Genomic DNA, 18,775 nt, shown 5'->3' on the forward strand with positions numbered 1-18,775 from the left:
CTCAGTCTCTGAATAACTTTAGACACCATGACTGAAAATATTGTTGTTGGAGTCCTGTTTCTCTGGTGTATAGGGGATATGTTTCCGTCTGCAGAGAGACTTACACAGCATCTTTCTACAAGGCTGTGGAAAACTCTAACCTTTTACATAGTTGTTAGAGGTCAAAAAAGAAACTGGATATCTCTTCTGTAAAAGAGAGTGTGTGTGTGGCACAAATGTCTGAGCCTATTGCTGCCTGCAGTAGAAATTTCAGGTAAGGAATTTTGCTGTCTACAACAAGGTCTATTTACTTGCCTTGCATCAACTTTTTCTTGGTAAAGCAGCACCAAAAACATATATGTATGTTTTTATACACACATAGTATGTGTGTATGACATAAATAACATATGTTTCCTTAGTTTCTTTGTCATACAAATACATGGTTGGATTCATAATTTCATGTGCAATGAGCCGACAGCTTCACTGAATCACATCCCTCTGTTGGCATTTTGATTGAAGCAAGTAGGGAATTTGAAGATGGAATCTCAGCTTTTCACTGCTGAATTTAAGCCTGGTTTTGTTTCTCGATGACCATGTGGTCAATATTTTGTAATAGCAATAACTGCTTATGATAATATAGTTGCTATTGAAAGACAATTATTTAATTTTGTATTAATTTACATGAATGGTGTGGTATCATATAACATCAGGATACTATTATAAAATAGTAATTATTCTCCAGCATGCTTCATATGAAATTCTTACGTTGCAGATGATCACCAAATAGGTTATTTATTATTAGTTCCCTGGAAGTCTTTTGGAAGAGGCATATGGGTTGATGGACTGCCACAACGGAAGGAAATCACATCATCTGGCCTTGGGACCCTTATAACCCCATTTTAGCCCTTTAGCAGAACCTTAAATAGGGTTAAAATGGTTCATTCACTTTGAACACTTCCTTCGAGCAGAGGAGCATTTCAGCCTTATGTGGTTGTTACTATCAAAGTTAATTCTTACAAAACAATTGCTTCACTGATGTATCCAAGATGTTAGTGTTATCTGCAGCATGATAATGGGAACTGCTGCAATATCTTAGAGTCCACAAACTTAATTCTTTGATCCAAAGAAATATGAGATTATACTTTTCATAAATCCTTAGGTGATGTAGGTACAAAAATCCTATTGACAGTCATAGCATCATAGAAAATCATCTAGTCTGTCCTTCTGCCTTAAGGCAGGATAAGCAATACATAAACTATTCCTGACAGATACTGTCTTATCTGTTTTTAAAGACCTCTGATGATGGAGACCCCAACACCTCCCTAGGCAATCTGTTGTAGTAATTCGCTATCCTTGCAATGAGACTTCAGCGTGGGTGGGAGGGTATTTAAAAATACAGGAGAACTGAAGAAATATAGAGAGAGCAAGGGTTACAGTCATGAGTCAGTCCAAGGGAGGTTTGCAAAACCAAGACTTTTTATGTGGATCATCACATAAAGGATATCTGAGGATAATGGCATGATGTAGTATCTAGGGATAAAATGGTTTCTGTGAAAAACAGAAAAGATGGGTTTGGTTTGTTTTTTTTTTCATTCCACAAACTCTGGCACTCTGTATTATTGGGAAAGCCTGGGATTGCAAAAGAAATTGTATTCTTTGATCACAGGCCTAACACTAAACCAATCTAACTTGGAATTGGAATTGTGGATGCATTAGGAAGACTTAGAATACCACTCATGCCTAGATTAAAGTGAAAGTTCTTGAACAATTGCCTCCTCCACTTCAGAGAAAAAACCTTATCTGCCAGAAAAATCAAAACAATGTAAAAAATACTCATCCTGACTGCTTTGTATCTAGCTCTGTGTTGTAGGCCAAGTTGTAAGGAGGGTATTTACAGCAATGAGGCACTAATGTATTCATTGGAACCCAGAGTGTTCTCTGAAAAATACTGAAGTACAAAAGCAATTACCATTAATCATTATATACAATGAAAGTAGCACTATCATCAAGTGATAGCATGTTCTGAAATAATACATTACCACCTAGAATAGAAGAGCAGCTTCTGCATTGCTATTGCTGTTATCTCATGAATGCTTATGCCTTTTTTTTTCTTTTTTTTTTTTTTTTTGTGTTTTGCTGTCTAGGTGCGTTTTGACCTAGTAAACAGAGAAAGTTAATTTTCCATAATAATGAAAAGCATAGCTCTTGCAACCTTTGGGTGTGCAAACTGGAAATATTTGCTCAAAGCCCTCAAGTAGGGTTTCGCAAAGGGGGGTAATGGCTTCTGCCCAAGTGAAATTCAGCTACCATGCAGAAAAGCAGTGCCAGCTCTCTGTGTCTCTATACCCTGCCAATTACTTAAGCAGACCGTAGGCCAAGGGTTGCCCTTTTGCATCAAGCGTGTGGAATTGCCTGAGTGCAACTCGCAGCCAATTCTAGCACAAGTGAAGAAGAAAGATGCGGGGCAACCTGGGGCAGCAGAATTCAAAGAACGCTCAGTCAAAGAAGCAGAAACCTTTATCTGATGATGAGGCAAGGAATGTCGAGTGATCAGGCATATATCTTTCACCCCATAATTGTATATGACTTTATATGGCTTAGTGACATCAGTATAGCTTATGAATTTTGAACCTAACCAGCAGCACCTGAGGCACCTGCAATAATGCCATGGGCATGAAGCGCCATTGCATGTAGGAAAGTTTGATGTCACTAACAACATGAGCTGCGTAGTAATTTGCCCTGACAATAACAGCCTCTCCTGTACCTGTCCCGTATATTTTGTCAGAGTAGCTAGGGTACGTTCTGATGTGCTACCTGAGTGGAAATGAGCTGATACAGAGAAGGAACAGGAGAAAGCAAACACCAAGCTGTGGATGTGAAATCATGCCTTAATTTTTTTTTTTAATCTCTAGGTCTGCAGGAAAACCCAAACCTTTTGTGCACTGCTGGCAATGTTACTTAAATCGCTGAAAGAAGATGGTGTGCTCCTCTGACTGCAGCGCAGCAGTTAAGGGAAAGCTCATACTACCACTTCAAGAATTCATCCTTTGGGGTGCCTCTAAGAAAAGTCTTTTTACCTGTTTTCTAGGTAATCTGCGCATCTGTTTATTAAAAGCTTATTACATTCAGGCAGAGTGGTCTATTTGATTTAAGTCAGGAGCAGTTGTAGACAAGTGACTGTCCGGCATGCTGCTGGTTATGCTGGAGAAGCTTGGGAAATAACTTGACAATTTTTAGCTTTCTGCTTAGCCCTCTACCCCTCCAAATTCTCGGTAAAACCTGAATTAGGGAGAGTTTGTTTTGCAAAAAATGTGCATTTCAGTGCTATGGAGCTGTGGAGAGAAAAAATGATACAGAAAGCATCTTTCCTTTCAGGAGATGCATTATATACATAAATCTCTTGCATTTCTACCCAGCTCAGTAATTGCCTCCTTATATTTATATAAACACATTTTATTCCAAGGAATGATTTAAATCAACTCTGAAATTCAAGTTTACCAGAATGAGAACAGCAACTGTGTTTAGCATCTTACTAAGCTATTGCTCAACAGCTTAGGATAGTATACCATTTTCAAATGTTTAATTTCACTCTGTGTAAACCACATTTTGAAAAATTCTATGATTTCTGTACATTCCTGCTGTCAAGATGTAGCTTTGATGATATTTCTTTACTGTGGGGTCATCAGAGCTAAGCATTAGCTCTGTGCTGATGTATTAGCCTATCCCTGAAAAACAGTAATGTAAATATTTTGTTGTATCACTACAGCAATAGGACAAACCAGTTGTGTTTTCCAAAGTCACAGAAAAATTCCGTGTGAATGATCAGATCTTGTATGTTCTTGTCTGCCACCTCTGTTTTATGTACATGCCTGGCACCTCCAAAATTGCTTCTAAAGCAATTATTTTCTTGCATGATATGAAGAACTGCATATATGACAAATGCAAAAATCTCCAGAGATTTTTTGAGATATAGCTTTAAGTAAATTTAGAATTCAGAAAAAGTATGGATGGCCATTAGAATCTTTTATCCCATTCTCCTGTATTTAATATGATAGATCCAAGAAATTTGTTTCTTCTTTGATTTAATGATAAAGATATATGCCCTTACAAATTGATAATGTCCATATGAAAAATAAATCATTGGTATAGCACAAAATTAATGTCATGTTTATCTGAAATTGGCTTTGCTGAGGTTTTGCGTTGATGTTTGGGAAACATTGTTTTCTTGTCTTCCTGTAAATTTCATAAAATTACACCTGTTCAGATTTAAAAAGATGCCTTAGTTTTGTATTTCCAATGCACTTAGCTACTGCATTTGGATTTGTCAGCGACCACTGATGTTAACTTCATCTCCTTAACTTCAATGTTGTTCCATTCCAACTGTGTGGGTATTTGTGTATGCATAGCTGGAGATAACAGTAAAACCTGAAATTACTGAAAAAAAAGTATTAGTACTTTGTTCATAATTAGAAAGGAGATTATTTGTCCCCAACTAGGTTTTAAATGAATTCAGTCTAACATTCCTCCAAAGTTGCAACACTCTGAAAATCTTCCACTTCAAATATTTAATACTAACTACAAATTTAGACATGAGGATTCATGAGTGCAAATTAACTTTGCATGAGTTCTCTTTAAGGATCTACGACAAATTTAAAAGCTTTCACAGTCCCCGAAACTTACAGGTGCAGCCATCATATTGCTGACTCTTTTAAAGAGAAACTTGAGATGCTTCTTTTTGGAGGGAATAGCTAAATATCCTGTGTGACTTGCAATGAATTCTGCTATGTTTAGTTTTGACTCCTTCTCTCTCTCTCTCTTTTTCTTTCTGTTTTTAAAAAAAAAAAATAACAGAGTGCGCATGTCTGGGAAGGAAGGTCATTAGGAAAAGGTCCTCTGTGGTCACCTGTGGTCTGAAACTATCTGTCGTTTAAGTTTTGTATGCTTCTTCAGAGTATTATTTTTCATTCATTCAATTTATTTGCATTTTGGTTTTTTGCAGTTGTGTTAAGCATTGTGTAAACACAGAACAGGAATGAATTCCTTCTCTCTGGTATTGGATACATGTGAATTGTTTAATATGAAAATTCCTGTTCTTTCCAAGCACCCAGTGTAAAGGTCAGGATATTTATAGATCACAACACAGCTGCCTTTTCTTGCACTTTTTGATAAGTGAATCGAGGAGGATGAACCCAGTTCAAATTCACGTCCCAGCTCTGAGGCAGGCATCATATCCAATCTTAGAGACAAGGATGTTAGACCCATGCAGACCATTGACTTACCTGGGTTTCTTAAGGTGCCACAGTGGCAGCCAGCGCCATAACCTCTGGACCAACCAACCTTCCTTTCTCTGAACGAGTGGAGATTGCCACTTAAAAAGTGATGGGTTTCCAGTTCTCCTTGCTTTAAAATGTAGGGTCACATTCTCTGATAGTGTCTAGCAGAGATGCAGCACTTCAAAAGGAGATGTTCAAAATTACATAATCTCTGATGTTTAGCTCAAAAACTGTGTCTAGATACCAGATTCTGTAGGGCTGCAACTTAGCACTGTGATGCATGGTGCTGCCCTTCATGGTCCAGAGTTAACGATTTAAGCCTTTTGCCTGCCACCGGCTTGGGGAGGTAGTGTGTACAAGCTGGAGTTTGGACTAAAGGGATATCCCAAGGTCTCAGAGTAATTGGATGCCTGAAGCAAATAGAGCCGGTTCAGTAAAAATAGCTGCGGTTAAGGGGAAATGGGCTAATAGCCAATGCATACTGGTAAGGCAATGAAGCTGAAAGGGAAGCAAGGCTGAAAGGGTAGAGTACCTTTCTCTGTGGTGGGGGAGGAGGAGGTAGCAGAAACATTTGTGCTTTGCTTTGGGTCCATGCAGGTCTCTGGAGAGAAATGGAAGCAAAAGGGTTGTTCTGTGGATGAGGACACAGCTGGCTGGTCTGAGGCTTCTCAGAAGAGAACAAAAAAAAAATCTGACAGACTTCTGATTTGTTTCTGCTGCTCTTCAGGGATCTGTCACAGCTGTGCATATTGAGAACAAAGAACGCCACACTTAGAAAATACTTTGTTAGGGAAGTCTTGTTTAACCAAGAAGTCGTTTGGTAACTCTTGAGGTTTCAGCTGATGGTTTCAGGTGCAATTCAGTTTTAGGAGATTTTTATCTTCGCCTTGTTTCTCCTGTAAGATCCATGAGTACTACAGGAAAAATTGATTATATGACACCAGTACGAATATTGCAGAAACTCTTTTTATTTCCTGGGAATAGTAAGCATGCAGTTATAAGCAGTATGGTATTAGCTGCTATCCAAATATATCAATGTTTCATTCTCTAAATGGTGTTCTAGGCAAATGGGTTGATCTTTCTTTTAAAATTTTCCTGCCTCCTCTGGAGCATGCAATGTGAGGGTTCTCTGCTGTAGAGGTTTTTTTGATTTTAAGTTGGCCAGATCTAGGGAAATCAATGGGGATAAGAGAGACCAAGTCAAGCTGAGGTAAAAATGAACAAGAAACATGATATTCATATTACCTTGTGGATTCTTTCCCCTATCACATTTAATAGTGTCTACTCTTAGAGTTCCAGGTTAACAGGAGGTTAGTGTGAATTGTCATAGGTAATAAATTGGTAGAATTACTGAGGAGAGCAGAAACGGATTGAAGATGCATTTGACTGCAATTTGGTGCATTTGTTTCATTAAGCCATGTTTTTCTACCCAATTGTCTTCAGCAAGGTATTTTTCAAAATTCTCTATGTGATTATTTGGCTGAATGAAGAAACCCATCAAGCTGTAACAGCAGTGTTGTTGCGTTACATTTTGTGCCGAGGCATTGATGAGGCTTGATTCATGTGTTCTGACAGAGGCTGATCAATACAGTGTGCTTTCTTGAAAAACTACTGTTTGCAGGACAAACACAGCTTTCACAACAAAGTGCCTTTGTATTTGATCTGTTTGTAAATATGCCTGGATTGCATGTGTAAAGAATGAAGACTCAAGAGCACTTTGGAGATGATAGTGGCATTTGAGGATAGGATCATATCATCATATTCTCTGTCAAACAGGTCAAGGGTGCAAGAGACCAGAACCAATGGGTGATAACTTGCTCCTACCACTCAGTTAGGATTGGGGTTTTACAGCAACTGTAGTCCTAAATCAGATTAGAGATTGAAGATAAAAAGCCTTCAGATGGCTCTGGGAATTAATCTTCGGGTTACCTGGTGAAATCTAGGGTGACCCATATGAAAGCTCTTGTCCCAAGACGAAAGAAAGAAATTCCATTTTTTTGCGGAATTTGATTACTAACGCTCCTAGACTGCTTGCTTGTTTGACACTGGCAAAATGTCTAGCAGGGTTATTATGAGTGCACTGTCAGTAAGAGTCCCAAATATATGCAGCATCAAAACTATTTTAGCAGTGAGAGAGCTGTCACAATTTCATATTAGTAACAGTCCCCTCTGGGCAGTAGCATTACTTCTTGTTGGGGAATTGAGTACTTTCCGTTGGAAGAGACAGGCAAGGCTGCTAGAGGAGAGCATCAAGCCTGAGACCAAGCATGTGAACAGCCAGAGGCTTAGACCTGCGAGCTGCTGCATTGGCATGAGAAGGCCTGGAGGCATGTCAGCGTGGCACGTGCAAGCCAGCGGCCAAATGTCTCTCTCTGTGCCTGTGCCCAGCTGGGGTGTTTATATGCATGGCCTCCCACTATGTCTGTGAGCCCTCGAGATGCAGATGCTTCAACATCTTACTTCTGAACTTTGAATGGCAGGCAGCCTGCCTACAGAGGACAGAAGTTACAGATACAGTCAGCTGGTATTAATTCTGCTATTTATTTAAAAAAAAAAAAATCAAAGCAAAACAATAGGCTGCCAGCTGACTGATTTCTAAGATAATTCTTGGAGATTTTTCTACTGGAGAAAGATAAAGGAATCACATTGTAGAGGATGTTCCCTTCCTAGAGACAAGAGGGGAAAAAGGTATATGAGTTAAGATTAAGAGATATAGGTGACTGAGCGGTCAAGACTGGTGCCAACAGGCAATTGGAGGGAGCAGATTAAGAACTACAGGAAAAAGGAGATGAGAAATCTAGACAGCACAAAACCCTTCATTCTTAATAGAGCATGACTGGTGGGCACTGTGCTGAAGGAAACCTCTCTTGTCTGCACATCTTGTTTCCCAGTAACTTAAATTAGAAATCATTTGAGGAGGCTTTCTTGTAAGTTTATCAGTGCATTGTATACAGTGCTGTTTCTGCAGTCTGTGGAACCTGTTGTAATGTATCTTATTACTTCCAGACAGAATAAGAAGAGCCATCATTTCCAGAAATGAGAGCACTCTGTATAATTATGGGGAATGAGTTATGCATAATATATATACACTTTAAAAATAAAGATTATCTGCTCTGCAGATATCCACACATTATTAACTGACTGAATGTAGGAATCTCTCCAGTGGCAAGCAAACAGGAAATAAAACAATGATAAAGGTGAGGATCTTGTAGTGGATGATGGGAAAGAACTGTCAAAAAAGAAATTGAGAAAATTCCTTGGCTGCCAGTGAGTTATTAAAGGTGGAAGCTTACGAAGAGAACATTGCGTGTTAAGATGCCATAATTGAGAAAGAGGGATGCCAAGTTGGGGGAAAAAGAGGAAGAGAGAGTTACCCAAGAAGCGTCAGTCAGAGTTGAGTGGCACATGAAACAGATATGCAAGGAGGTCTCATTTATTCCACCCGGCAAAATTATCAGATGAGGGATCTTGTAAATGTGTAAAGGGAGAGATAGGAGGAGAGGGAAGTAAGTATAAAGGCAATCAGAGATCCCAGATTAGCTTAGACGGTCCTTAAATACAAGCCCTGTCTTGCCATCTTGAAATCTTTGAAATGTCATTTTGTCTCATGTTTTGAAGGAAGTATAGTAGCCGGCCTCTTGCACAGTGTCAGGAGATCAGAAGCCCTGCCTCAAACCCTTCTACGCATCCTGCTGTCAGAGTGTGCACACCCCAAGATGACAGCTGGCACTCACAATGTGTTCTCCAGGTCGGTGTATATATTGATTTATGTAACAGACATACTACCAGCATCAGATCATGTGGCCTGACACAGAGGGATTGTGTAAAACCCAGGGTAAAGCTCCTCCTCTATGTTGATTGTTATGCTTTTTTGTTCTAGCTATCCAGTGTTGGGGACTTTTTATGCTAACTTTGTGCTACCATTTATGCTATCATTTGTGTTTTTAATGATAGTATTGAAGGGATAAATAGTGCCTTGTTAAGAGAAAGTTTCTGAATTGCTTTAGACATTTATACTTGTCACTAGTTCCTAAAGGAAAAAGGCAACTATTAAATTCCACTATCAGCCAATCCTGTTGCTTTACACCTTGGAAACAGGGTGATGCTCAGAGGGCTTGTCCAGAGTGGCTGAACTATGTGGTTTTACCCAGAATGACGTGGTCAAAGCCAAGCTGGGTCTTCTGGAGACAGACTGAAGTGAGTCTGAGCTTGGCACCTCCTCACTCCCTGCACTGATAAGCAACATGCAAAACTTTAACTGAAGGTACTTTCGGTAGGGCTGGTTCTTGTTTGGCATTCTGGCGTATTGTATTTGTTCTCAGTCCTAACTAACCTCACTACTTCCCTTGAGTAGAGCTAGTCTCTTCTGCTTTACACTTGTTACCATAAGGTAGTTGGTACTGAACTTCTTTTAGTTATTTTTAAATAGTCCCTTTTTTTTCTAAATACTCTTAGTATTTCTACACTTGGCTACAGCACTTGTAGTGTATGACTTCTGCCTTTCGTCCCTTCTGTGCAAAATAACAGATAGCAGTCTCTTCAAAAGTGTGGAATTTTTAAGACACTGCAGTTCCATTTGCATTTGGGCATCAAGGAGTCTAAGTCCTGTGAAAGTCAGTTGGATTTATTTTCTGTTTCAGTCACACTGGCAATGATGTCTAAGCTGTTTGGTCTCTTGCAGATTTCACCAGCAATTGGACTTAGATAATTTAAGGATGTGATTTAGGTTCAGAGCCTCAACATTTTGCTTAGGTATGTTTTCTCTCTCACATTACTATTGAAGAAATCAGCTTACACAGTTGCTGGGAAATTCTGTTGGCATCCTGGTCTCTCTGGGAAATGAGATCCATGCACACTCTGTCTCTGGAGGCCAGCTGCCCCTGGAATGTTGCTGCCCTGAGACACCTTCCCAGCAAAGGTCCTCTAAATACAGTGGAGAGTTCAAGTGAGGGCTTTCAATAAACTTGCCCCTCTTCCATGCTAGCCTAGCCAAATGCCATTTAGCTCTCTTAGTCTTTCTAAGACAATTGCGCCATCTCTTTAATCATCTTTTCCCTTTCTTCTGAGTACCCTCTGGTCTGCTAATAGCTTGTTGGTAATGACAGGATTTGGCACAGGGCACAGTATTCCAGGTGTGATTGCATCAGCACCATATTTTTCATTCAACAACACCATTAGTCATCGCTGTTTGCAGTATAGAGGGCAAACAGAGTGACTTTTCCAGTCCAAACAGTTTTAGTCATATTTTGAGGCTGACATGTAGAAGCGTGCACCCTGTAAAGGACCAGGCTCATGATTTCATTATCAAACCTAGCTCCTTCTTCCAGCCAAACACTCTTGGATAAAGAGAATTCTGTGCTTTGCCATTTTACTGCTGCCTATTAATATAAATTCCTCCGTGGGGGCTGAGAAGCTGATACTCAGTGAATGTAGTTAAACCACTTTTTCCATGAATATAATGAGGAGGACTTGGTGAGATCACAGGAAAGCAAGCCACGCAAACAGGGCATTTTCTGTAGTTTATATTAAAATTATAAATAACTGCAGAAAAACAGGATGTTTGGGAAATTAAAAATATGCATTATTTCCTTTATGGCATTGCTTCTTTTGAACTGGCAGTGGCGTTGCACTATTTATTCTCTGCAGGGCATCAAGCAGAGGTTGAGAAAGTGGATGTCAACTCCCTAAAGCAATTTGTTTTAGCAATGCCGTTGAAACACAGTTCAGAATTATCTTTAATATGAATGAGAAGCTGGAACCACTTGAAAAGGCAGATGCAAGATTTTCCAGACCTATAAACCTACCTCCTTCTTGTTTTGCTTGTGCATTCATCATGTTTCCTGCTCCTGGCAGCTTAAGCTTGTTAAGCCACACATAGGTTTTTACCTGGACCATGCTAGGAATGGCTGCCTCAATATGAGGACTTACTTTGCTCTCCCTGTAGTATGACTTTCAGTTCAAAATCCACAGGACCATTTCTCACTGTTGACTGGCTTTTAGCTTGCACCGGTGAGTGGCACCTGAATAGGGCTGAACAGCTGGTTCATCATCCAAGACTGTATAGACAGACCAGTAACCAGTAGTGATTACAAACACAAGGTGGTTCACATTCAGTGTAGACCTTGTCCTTGCCTCACAAGGTGAAAGGCTGCCTACTTTCCATGGGACAGGACACTTTTTTTTTTCTACCCAAGAACCTGGCAGCAGATTAGTCAGGAAAAAAAAATTGCAGATTTCCTTTGTTTTAAAGAAGGAAAAGAATTTTGGTGACGGCCTAGTTTTCATAAAAATAACTGAGGGCCTTCATTAATTTCTTATTGGGACAGCAGCAATGTTCCATACTTTGCTTTAGTTTAACATATTGCTTGCACGTACTTGAAGGTTAAGATGTCCGTTTTGTTGTCTTGATTTCTGCTGAAGTAATCCACTACTTGTAAAAGGCAAAATACAGGAGAGGGAATCTTGTAAGCTTGTACTCTTGCAAATGTACTGAATTTCATAGAGCTTGCTGTTAGGAACTGCAGGTAGTTTCTAACCCTCATGGTAGCAGAGAAAAGGCTGGAAATATGGTAGAATGCATCCTTACTGTGTATACATTTCTTAAAGTATCTGTTTTGGAAATGCTGAATGTTATGAAAATTGGTCATGGAATGATTCTAGAGCCACTGGGATTATTGATGTTAACAATGTAAAGATGGTACCCAAGTTACTCATAACAATCAGTTTCTCAGTAGTCCTTGTCCAGGCAAGACAGCTGCAAATTAATTTTGCCCTGCAACAGAATAAGCTGCCGGAATGGGACATCTGACAGGAAGTCGGTGCTCACCAATGTGGACATGGGGAGGTTGGCTGTCCCCACATTGGATGTCTGTATTTGATGTTCAATATAGGTTCTCCTGTTGAACAATAACTGCCAGGAATGGCACAGGTATGTTTGGTCCTGTGTGAGAGCAGAGAGGTGTGTTGGGCACCCTCTTATGCCTCTTAGCCAACTTACTATCTTCTTTAATGCTTGCCAGGCCCATGAAGGGTTGGAGCTCTTTCTCTACTCACCTGACTACAGAAAGCCCAAGTTCTCACAAAAAAGAGTAGGAAGTCATGTCTGATGAGCCTTTCCATGCCACAGAGAAGTCCAATTGTACCGAATGGCACTGTGTTTCTCCTGGTGTGGCCCAGCCTGGCCTGACTTGTCTGATTGATAGCTTTGGCTCATTTTTGATACCAGGAGATAGAATTCATGATTGCTGCTCCACAGCATGGCTCTGTTATATTTTGCATAGTTTCTTTCAAATTGTTCTCTTGTGGCTGGCTGAGTTGGGTAAGTTACAGTCTGTAGCTTAATTCAAGCTGTAGAAAGACCCACCCTGAGGATCAAAGGACCTGTATTTAAATGTTGGTAAAAATACATGTGATGTGATGTCTACAGTTGCTGGTAATATGGTTTTTTTTTGCCCATGTTTTTATGCTTAAGTAGCCTACTTTACAAAATAATAAAAATAGTCTTTATATAGTTATACTCTTCAGTCAATAGAAGCACAATTGTTTGTTATGTTCAGTATTTTGGATATTTTGCTTATCATGTTTGAATAGGTCTGAGACCTGACTGTACTGTACGTTAAAACTACACACACTTGCAGCTTTGAAGGCGGCTACAATATCCTTTGCCTCCTGTCCTAAAGGATTGAATGAATGCATATATAGAGGATGTGAAGGTCAGCCAGGTTTTCTTAGAAATGGGGGAGATATTAGAGGCTTTTACTTGGCACATGGTTTATGCTTTAAAAATTAGGTTTTTGTGAAAATAATCCTTATGAGCATGTTTGTCATGTCTCTTCAAATCATACAAATGCTTTTATACCCTGTAGGCTTTCAAGCCTTTCTTTTTTAAATACTCTGTAGCCTGTACTGAAGTAATCTCCAATACTAGGATTTTGACTGTAGAGAAAATAATTGCTTCTTACATGATCCTCACTTGTAACTGAATATAAAGTTATACTGGCACTACATTTTTTGTTTCCCTTAGCCTTTTATATTCCTACTTCCATTTTATTGCTTCAGTTATCTGCATCCACCTTGCAGTGCATATCAGAGCTACAGGTCTTATTTTAGATTTGGTATCACTCCTGATAATCAAGAATTCTAGCCTAATGGACAGTGGCTGTTTTTTTCTCTCCTTTGTTGTGTCCAAACAGAACATGTCAGGGGGATTTTTGTTGTTGTTGTTGTTTGTTTGTTTTTTTTTTTAACTGGAAAGAGATAAGAAGAAATAAAGAGATGGAGAATAGGTTAAATGATGAGTTTTGTAAAGCCTTGCTTTTCTTTATTATCCCCTTAGGCTGTTCAGAGCAGAAATTGCATGTGTAAGAGTTGTGGTGGTTATGTTAATAGATTACACTTTGCATTATTTTGTATGTGAGCCTTATAAGAGGTCCCCAGGACCTGTAGCTATATTGGATGAATTAAAAGAAACAATAACAGCACGCTGGAAAGACTCATCCTTTTAAAGAGCTGTGGAAGTGTACAACTGTTGGTCCTCGAAACATTGTAGGCAGAGGACGATGCTAGTTTCTTTCAACACAAAAGGAGAAGCACGGCTCGCTGTCTCACTGACTAACTGTAACGTGGCAAGCTTTCTCAAATGACACGGGAAGGTAGCTGAACAGCAGCTACCTGAGAAAATGGCTATAAAACCTCCTTTAAATCAATATCCCTGTGCTTGCCTCCAATCCTTTCTGCCTTTCCAGCTGGCGTGCTTACTGCCTGAGCACCTACAGAAGGTGTTAGGAGAGCGAGGCATGCCGGGTCAGGTCTGGAGAAACTCCAGCCAATTCTCCTGGCTTCTAATATCTTGTTCCCATTTCTATTGATAGCTTGGGTTTCTGTCCCACCCTACTGTCAGGGTAATCACTTTCTTGCTCCTGCTTGTTGGCAGAACTCCGCCCCACCATATCTTTTTCATTTGTATTATTTACCCTGTGACTGCTGCTCCCTAGCACATGCCTCCCTGAGGGTCTGAAAATCTCACCCTGTCTTATTCACAGCAGCTGTTCTCATTCCAGGAGTCTGTGTGAGGGCAGCCAGCATTGCCTGCTTTAGAGAAAAGTGCTTTAATCATCATGAGTGACAGGGAATAAAAGTCTTTTCTTCTTAACCTCCTCCTCGTGATGGGGAAGGTTGCTCTGCAATGTCTCTTACTTTGCTGGTAGTCTAATATGTTTATGTGAATAGGCTTTAACTTGCTGTTCTCCTGTCTCTTGCACACACACATCCTATGAATGTGTGCAAATAAATTGACGTGAATACATGTTCATGTTACTCAACTGTTAATTCTAGTTATTTGTTAATCATTTATTAATAACGGTTCCAAATATCTCTCCTACTGCTTGCATACCTTTCAAAAATCACTGGCATTCCATCACTCAGAAACTACTCAATCTTCATTTTTGTCTTTCTGTAAATATGTAATAACAGAGGCTGGCTCAGAAAACCTGCTGGGACAAAATTCCATCAAAAATACAACTTCCAATGAAAACAGATAAATTTGCCGAGTTGGGTACATATCACCATAATGCAGTATTCTCATAATAAGGACTCTGTTTAGATTTTCCCCAGAAATTCCTTTGGAATTTGTATTTAATTTCTGGATCATACTACAGTATAATAATTTAGAAATTAATTTACTCTGAGTATTTTAGTCTTTGAACATTTTCCTTTGAGAATTTTGAAACACTCAAGCTTCATTCCTATCCTGAAAGCAGTGAGGTAGCAAAATATATCAAAATCCTTCATGAAACAAGTCTTACAACCTCTTCATGTTAATAAATCCTGATCCTGCAGGCTTAATTCAGGCTATACTCCTTTAATTTCATTGAGCTCATGAGAAATCCGAGATATCATGTTCTCATGAAGTACAAACAGATGGGTGAAATGCCACTGATTCATAATATGAAATTTTACCCACCAGCCGTCTAGGAAAATTAATTTTCATAGTGTGTGGAACTGTTACATATTCTTCTTTGCAAGTCACATTAGTTGAAAGCTATTGAGCTATTCTCTAGTGTTTGAGCAGTCTTTTTTTCCCAATACTGATCTTATGTCAGGCTGCAATTCTTCTGATTTTGTTTCTAGTAATCACCAATTTTAACTCTAATGAATTTTGGATAATTAAAGAATGGAATTCCATGCATGAAGCTGTCCAAAATGGCTGAGTAACTGTCTAGCAGAGAAACTCATCTTGACTGACTCTCTCAGAGTCTGGCCCTGTCTGGAAGTATTCTTGCTGGATTTACACTGTCAAGTTAAAAAAATATGGCAGCCCTACTTTCACCATCAGAATAAAACCAATTATGAACTATTTTAAGCTAATACCTCTAACACAAAATAAATTAATGTGATCTTTTTTTCAACTGCTTCTGACTAATATTCTGTCAGCTAGGTATTACAATTAATCTTAATTCACGTAAGAAGTAAAAAGGCATTTTTCAGTACTGGAGGCTTTATACAAGCTCTCTGCTTAAATAATTGAGTCTTAAACTCTTCAGAATGAGTCTGTGGTGTTCAATGCCATTCTAGCTGCATGTCAGAGTGTGTAATTTATTTCCTGTTTGGCTTTTCTTCTCTTTTTCCCAAATAAGGGTATAGCATTAAAGTATGTCAAACACATTGAGGCTACCTAAAGGAAAAAAAAAAAAAAAGAAAAGAAAATTAGATGCAGGGAAATTTGTAATCTCTGATGCTCCTTCTGCAGTATCTGCCACTGTTGCTTGAGTGCTTCTTCTACCACCACCGGTTATTAAATATCGGCAGTTTTAGGTGGAGCAATTTCTTAATGGTAATTTTTCCTTTTGAAGTTTGTGGCTTATATACAGGTGTCTCGTATGCCAGAACATGTGATATATTCAACTATATATATCTAGGGCTGTGAACAGTGTTAAAGATTGATGGGCATTGTCTTACCGAAACATCAGAAGAAGCTAATGAATCAATTTGCTGTCCCTAGAACATCAATTTAAGAGCACTGGGTTTTCCACATGGAAAAAATTATTGGACTGTAACTTCAGTGTCCTACTTATGACTCAGACAAGTGTCCCTGGCCCTCCTTTCCCTCTCCTACTCAACGCATCAGATCTGCCCTGTATCTAGGCATGGGGAGAATGTCTTTTCTCAAATTATGAGTTTTCTCCTTTTAGCTTTATCTCTTTTTGCTCCATGCCACTGGACATACTTGACTAATATAGTAATAGCAGTTATAAACATACAAATAGAAGGGTTTGTGGTGAGATTTCACACTGAATCTCTTGGTTTTAGGGATTGTACAGCTAAGTGTCAAGGCTGAAAAAAAGCTGCCAGTTCACAAAAAAAAACCTGTGCCTGTTTTCTGTATAAATTTGCTAGCTGGTAATTGGAATAGAATAGACAGATCTCATGGGATTCATGGGTGCATAATTCTAGGCAAATGCAGGCTTAACTCTGATACAGAAAAAGATGGAGTCATTGCCATGGGGGACAGGAGCAAGGAGCACGGGCTATGGACCAGCAACTGTTTTGCTTATTCTGGATTTCTAGTATGGCTGACTCTGAAGCTGGAGTCTCATGGTCATTGGTAGTTAGGGCCCTTCATGTGGCAGAGAAGTTCAATGCTTAGTTGTTCTTAGCTTGCTTCACGAAATTCAAGACAAAAAAGTGTGCCGGGATTTGTAACTGCTCAGAACAATGATATCCACATTTTATATTTTTCCAGGACCTGAGAAGACATATAGAGTATACCTAAATTCTGTCTGTCCTACAGACGATGGAGCAGTATTGGAAAAGTATGAATATTCTGATTATTTTCTCCTTGAACTTCTGAGTAAATAGATAAATTATTTATGTAGTGGTAGCTTTACAGCTTTTTGCTCTGTAATGTTGTCACCAAAAGAAGCTGGACTAACTCATGAGATATTTGCAGGTTTATTCTCTCTGGCTATATCAAAACTGGATATACAGGAATACTTTCTGACTCTGAGAAAAATTCATCATCCCAGCTGCAGCCAAAGTTTATGTCAAGAGTTAAGAGCCAGGAACATAATTTCTTTATTGATTTTCCCCAACTGTGCATCAAGCCCACTTGCAGAGATTAGAAAGATACAACTTTAAACATGTACAAAGAATTCATTCTTCCTTTTTTTTCTTTTTTTTTCTGGTTGCTCATTTGCAGTAATTTTGGATCTCCCACATAGGACCAGGTAAACATCAAGACAAACACTACACAGTTTACTCATCCGGGATGGTGCAGTTTTCAAGAAGCGACATTCAGAAAGTCTGCTGCACATATGTAGACCTGATGAATACATGACACCTGATGCTTCTGTTCCTATAAGAAACATGCTTGTCTGCTTAGATATAATACCTTCCCTACCTGCAGAAAGCCTGGAAAGAAAGATCCGCATCTGATGTAAGTTGTCATTGACAAAAGCTGAGGAGCAGGTCCTGGAATTCAGTTTGCATAGTAGAGCAGTTCATAAAAAGAAAATAGACTTCCATTTCACTGCAAGCTATTTGGCTGTCTGACAGGTGAAGAAGACCAGTTGAGCAAACAGAAAAGGTGATGAAAAACTGAGTTCAGAGGTGGTTATGTTCAAAGTGAAAGGAGAGAAAGGGCAATACATTAGTTACTAAGGCAACTGTTTGTTTAATGCTAAATCATTTCCTCATTGAAGGGAACAACTTCTGTTTCAAATTAATTTCCTAAGCTGTTGTTGCACTACTCACTCTTTCCCCTTACCATGTTTCATGATAAGCACAACTTCTTGCCAGCATCTATTTTGCAGCTCCCCTGTAACCATTGAACCATACTGCTCAGTGAGCGATCAGGGTGCAGGTATGAGACAAAAATTATGCAATTCTTAGCCTTGGTTCTAATCCACCAGCAACTAACTGCACCACAAGATACTCTACCTAAGACCATAACGACTGCCACTGACTTACTGGAAAGCTGCATAAAGTTACAGTTGCCAGAGAGAGAGAGGAAAAAAGAATAAGGTTAGTCAGGGTTCATTCCACTGATTATTTTTGAAGCATAAACAATGATGATCAGAAAAAGTAGGTCTTCTTAGACCAGACAGTCTACCACTTCCTGAAGAAAACATAATAGAAAATCTCACAGGTTACCTTATTAATCTCTAGTCTAACCTACTCAGCACGTTTGCCAATATATTTCAAATTCTTTGGTTTTATTTATGCTCTTTCCTCGCTAATTTTATCATTTAAGGGCTTAATTAAAGTTCAGTATCTATTTTGTAAGTAGTTCAAATGTGGTTCATTTCCTGATTTCTACTTTGGAAACTCTGTATTTTAAATTAATCATACAATGCATGATTGAAAATCCTTATTCAATGTAGTTGTGGGTTTGGTTTGCTTTTTTTTTTACTTTAAGGTATGGTAACTGTACTTCTGAAAGTACTTCTGAAAATAGGAGAATTTTGATTTTCAGGAAAAAAAGAATTTCATATTTTTTCATTCAAAATGTTGGTATTTCTTGATGT

The 18,775-nt window shown here is 39.0% G+C and overlaps 1 long non-coding RNA gene across 2 annotated transcripts in view; it reads left to right on the top strand.

Annotated features, from left to right (window-relative positions):
* The window catches only part of LOC142603952 (uncharacterized), a 271,809-nt gene that overhangs the window by 133,201 nt on the left and 119,833 nt on the right, over nucleotides 1-18,775 (top strand). Inside the window, exons 3-4 of one of the 2 annotated variants that reach the window (XR_012837848.1) lie at nucleotides 2,892-3,067; nucleotides 17,449-17,685. The exons of the other annotated variant lie outside the window; for it this stretch is intronic. This is a non-coding gene — a long non-coding RNA (uncharacterized LOC142603952). The remainder of the gene's footprint in view (nucleotides 1-2,891; nucleotides 3,068-17,448; nucleotides 17,686-18,775) is intronic. 2 annotated transcript variants of the gene reach the window in all.

This window comes from Balearica regulorum, chromosome 1 (assembly GCF_011004875.1).
Source record: "Balearica regulorum gibbericeps isolate bBalReg1 chromosome 1, bBalReg1.pri, whole genome shotgun sequence".
Classification (NCBI taxonomy): Eukaryota; Metazoa; Chordata; class Aves; order Gruiformes; family Gruidae; genus Balearica; species Balearica regulorum.